Below are 5,323 nucleotides of genomic sequence, written 5' to 3'. Positions count from 1 at the left end.
GATGATGATGATGACAATTATCTTGGTGAAGATGATAGTGGTGGTGATGGTGGCGGTGATGATGATGATGATGATAATGATGGTGGTAGTGGTGATGAAGATGAGAATGAAGTTGGTGACGATGCTATGATGATGATGACTAGATGTAATTTTGTTATTTTGTCTTTTAAAAATAATAGTGTACAGGCGAAATCATTTAAAGTTTATTATGAAAATAGCAGAAAAAATAATTTGAAAAATTGCACCGTTGCGTATCCAGTGGAAAATCCATCCCCCACCAAAAAAGAAAAAAAGTGAGATTTTGTTTTGTTATTTGTGACGGCGTAGGTCTATGCGAGCAGATGGGAAAAAAGTAAATGAAATGTCAAGAAATATATGATAATGACTTTTATTGTACATTCAGTATATCAGTAGATAACTTCATACTCTTTCCAAAAAAGAAAAAAGTGGGTATATTATGGACCATTAAAAATGGGCAGTTGCTCTGTGTATTATATTACATAGAATATATAGAGCAACTGCTCGTGTGTAGCGGTAAGTTATTTACTGATCTACATAATTCATGCGGCGCACGGCGCGTGCGCAATGTTGAATAATTATTGCTGTCAACACAATGGCCCGAATTCACGAAAAACCTAGCTCCTGGTTTTTGGTGGTTTAAACCCCCTCCTGGTTTAAACCCCGAGCTGGGTTTTTCATTTACGTTTCACGAAAGAGGTTTAAACCCCGAGGGGGTTTAAATGCGTCATAAAACGTCATGAAACGTCATATTTTTTAGTCTGCTCTTAGATGTGGTTTAAACCATGGTTTAATTTTACGAGCATGCGCACTTGAGGAGTTTGTGAAAAATCCGTGAAGCGAAGAAAATTTTTCTTGCGGTCCTGGACCTGACAAGTGGTCTTCTTGATTAGAAATTCGTAAGTATTCTTCTTTGAATTCGTAAAAAAAAATTCCCGCTTTCCTTCTCTGGAATATATTGATACGTTTTAAGCAGTTATATGAAATTGGTAGTGTTGTTTTTCATGATTGCGAACGAGGTTTTGGTATTGACAAGTCCAGACGATGCACTTTATCGTCGCGTGTGTATTGCCACAGTCCCATCCGTGCATTTAAGTGTTGGGATATTTTGTCGCTGTGTCGTTGAACGAATTGAAGGTGCTCAGCCGCGGGCCGGGCTTAATTGTTTTATGAGCTTCACGAGGATATTTATATTATTATGCCATCTATATCTTCATTTGTCAATGTCAAGATGAAAATGAAATATCTAAATCTATAATAATTTTTTGTACTATTTGGTGCATTTTAAGAGGAGAAACTGCAAGAGTCAGAAAGATTTTTTTTTTTTCAATTTGAATTTTGATTATTTTGATTTTGAATTTGCCTTGACTAAACTTGGTAGGCCTACTAAAAAGCCTAAATTGCATTTCAAATTCAAAATATACATTTGTAGATCGAGACCTACCTTTTTGCTTTCAGCACAGGCCAATTTTTGAGGCTGTAGGAATATTAAAGAGTTGATTACTCAAAATTTGGTCTAAAGTCTTTTCACTTGCAAATAGAGAAAATAAAGCCCCCCCCAAAAAAAAACAGATTTAAGTTAAGTCGTTACGCCTAGGCCTAATTTTGAAAGGCATATTCCAGTTTCAAACAAATTATTACAATGTTTTTTTTTTATTTATTTATCATTCACAGTGTTTACTGTGAGATTTGCATTTAAAAAGTGATAAACCAATGAATATTTTTTTTAATGAAAAATTATTTTTTTTTATTTGACCATTGTTTCACAGAATTACATCGGCATCAGAGGTACCATACAGTGTAGGTCTCTATGGATTATCTCCATCTTCTTCACAGCTTTAAATTACTAAGAGGTATGATTATTAATTTGATTTACATTGTTTTGATTTGTTTAAAAGTATTATTGAAATGATTTAAGATATCGAACATGAAATATTTAGACTGAAGAAATGAAATGGCTTGAATGTAGTTTTTGTTAATCTCAGGAAGTAAATTAAGATTGCAGTAATTATGTTGGCAGATCAAATCTACATGCACATGTACAGTTTGGAATGATTATAAAGATCACAAAATAAAATAATTAAAAATAATATTCAACTCTTCTGCATACAGCTACCTTTCCCAAGACATTGTGGGCTACATGATGCTAAAAATCCATCGAAATCGTACAAGGATGGGCCATCTCGAGATCAGTATCGACTCAAAAGAAACCGTCACCAATATGCTGGAAGCCGAAATGAAGAGGGACACACAGCTCAGAGGATAGATCAACTTCCTGTTTATTTGCAGGTGTTGACAACTCCATTTTTATGCAGTGGGTAAGTAATTTAATTTTTCATAAACGATTATTGAATGTTTCTTGGCACTGTTAAATCTAAATGACTGAGATTGTTTTAGGACTCCAGATAAAGCTGATGACATGACAATATCTAGAAATCAGAGGAGCACATAAATACGAGTATCATTTCAGCAACAGTCAAGTACCTATGAATTGCATAATTTAAAAATTCCAAAACTACCACAGCAATAGTGAGGCTCTGCTTTTACAACTGTTATGTCAGGTTAGAGTTATAAATTTTGCCATTAACCCGTGGTAGAGCTTCATGAGGTTCACCAAACTTGTACACAAAATTTTGAAATTTTGAATATAAAATTATGCTAATTTATGCAAAATTTATTCATGCTAATTTATGCAAAATTCATAATCACAAAAAATGCTTCTGTATTTGTAGACCAATTTTGATTTTTTTTTCATCCGTCTGGTAGAGCTACATGTACATGAGGGTCCCCAAATTTCCACACAGACTTTTGAAATTTTGACTAGAAAATTATTTGTTAATTTATGCAAAATTTATTCATATATCACAAAAAATGCTTCTATGTCACTTCTCTATTAATTTCAATTCTGTTTCCTCAATTTATGTCACAAATATAATTCACTAGTGACGACTTGGCTGAAATTAAAAATTGATGGTACATTGTTCGGGTACTGTACAACCCAATTATTTTTTCTACCTTTAATCAAAAGATGTGCAAAACTTCAAGGTAAAAAGTCATTAAAGCACTGGGCAAAAAATTATTCAATAGTTGTTTTTGAAGTCAGCACTGCTGCTATATTGAATCGCATAATGATGGCGAGACTGCCAAAGGCGTTCCACTTGTTAAAATATATTGGAGAAAATTGTATGATATTTGTACAAGATGAATATTCATTGTTTAACATCTGTATGTGCTTCAATGAAATGTTTTAAATTACCTCAAAACAATCACCTCACCCATCAACCATATGGTTTGTTTTTATTTTACAGGATCATTTTAAAAGATGCATGGTGATGAGGCAGCAATATCGCAGTCATCAATGTGTCAGAAGCTAAAGCAAGAAGGAAGAGCCAATACATGAAGATTCCTACAAGAGAAGAAGTTGAAGCAACTCGGAGACAGTTCTATCTAACTGTTAGATTTCCAGGAGTGAAAGGTGCAATTGATGGGACACATGTCTACATCAAGAGCCGGGGGGGGGATTGGGCCATATGCTTCTTATAAACCCCTTCCAACTTCATGTGGAGAGGAATGCCTATTAACAATGGCAAAAGCATTAAGAACATAGAAACACAGAGTTCATTCAAATTTATGAAGAATACTTTACTTCTTTATTTGTTGATAAATTGATTATTATAACCCTGTGATTCCTGCAGCTTAGCTTCAGCAACCTCTCTTTCTTTATTCAAAACGTCCATTCGTAGTTTGTGCTCCTACAAGCTCATATCGTGTCTTTCAATCTCATTTCATGCTCTTTCAATCTCATATGTTCTTTCACTCTCATCTTGTACTCTTTATAAAGTCGAGACCATGTTTCTTCCATTGAACTTCAATTCTAATGGCATGCATGCACTTCTACCAGCTCAAACTCTTCTGACAGATGATTCTTTTTTCCTTGAGATGGGTAATTCAAATTCCATTTTGCAGAACAAAGGTTTGTGGTATTGCTGCAGGGTTAAAATTCAATATTGAAATGCATTTAAGTACATAACATATAGTAACAGTACAGTTGTAAAACAAATACTATAAATCATGTTGTCAAAGATGTATGTTGTTTAACGTACTGGTAACTCTCTACTTGATAGGTTCAGCTTCTGACACCAATGTACATTGTGTTTTCTGATTGTTCTCGGAACCATAAATTGAATTTTTGAAAACATTAAAGACTTAATTATACAAATTTCTTTAAAAACAGACAATGCAATGCATTCTTTTCAGAAGTATACAATATTCAGTGCACAGTTCATTGAATTGCTTGAATCTGGTAACATACATATATTGAAGCCCTTTTCATACTTCAAATGATTCACCCTCCCAGTTCAGTTTTATAAATCCCTCTTCACCTCTAAATACCTTACTACATATCTGTAGTATATTCAGATTATTTTGTGTGTACCAGTGTATTGTGCATCCAATTGATCTTGTAATTACATGTACATGTACTTGATTTGGGGATCATGTTTAATTTGCTACAGTATTTAACATCTATTTCAACTACTGATATATGAGTCTGGCCAAAAAATATTCTGGCAGAAAGGGTCAATGGAAAAGGGAAAAAAAGGCATGGTAATTTTAATGATACTAAATTACCTTGAAGAGGAATGCGATTTTGAAGAAATTCCACCAGTCTGGGAATGTTTCCTTGATACCTCAGACAAATGAATTTGTAGAATTTGTCCTTGTTGTGAAAGAAATAGATGAACTTCTGTTCTTTTGAAGATTTATAAATATCAACAATGTGTCACATTCATCTCAGTTGGGAGGGTTTTATTTTTTTTTTTCAAGGAAAGTGATGAATACTCTTGATAATGTAATTATATTATGATTTGGGAAGTATTTTGAGAGGTCCACTATGTGAGATAGTTTTTATTCAAAAAAGCTTCAACTGGACATGGAGTTTTCACATTTGCAATCATTATTTGTGTATTAATTGCAACAAGCATAATAAAGAAGAATTACCTTTCATTTTGTGAGGATGCATTTCCTAATTTAAGAACTATTTATTTCAATAGATTATTAAACATATTTTTGTTTCATAAAATATTTAAAAGATAAATGTTCTTTACACGGTTGATTTATTGAGATATGTCTTTCAGTCAATGATGGATTTGAAGTGGAGGGGGGGACAGGATGTTTGATTAGGTTTTATTTAAAGTTCTTATATGCAAGAGTATTTTCTAATCATGTATTACAATAAGGATTAAGAATGCAATTTTATAGTGCTTGCTTCAAAGGATTTTCACTAGTAGGAAAATTGTATTCTGCA

At 33.1% G+C, this 5,323-nt stretch overlaps 1 long non-coding RNA gene across 1 annotated transcript; it reads left to right on the top strand.

The window, feature by feature from the left end:
* Nucleotides 1–611: 611 nt before the first annotated feature.
* On the top strand, nucleotides 612–5,002 carry LOC121414362. Its single transcript, XR_005969846.1, has 4 exons — nucleotides 612–917; nucleotides 1,788–1,871; nucleotides 2,131–2,336; nucleotides 3,327–5,002. It is a non-coding gene; the product is annotated as an uncharacterized LOC121414362 (long non-coding RNA).
* Nucleotides 5,003–5,323: the final 321 nt, after the last annotated feature.

Source organism: Lytechinus variegatus, chromosome 4 (assembly GCF_018143015.1).
Source record: "Lytechinus variegatus isolate NC3 chromosome 4, Lvar_3.0, whole genome shotgun sequence".
Lineage (NCBI taxonomy): Eukaryota > Metazoa > Echinodermata > Echinoidea > Temnopleuroida > Toxopneustidae > Lytechinus > Lytechinus variegatus.
The sequence above is the reverse complement of the archived record's forward strand: the minus strand, read 5'-3'. Positions and strand labels throughout refer to the sequence as shown.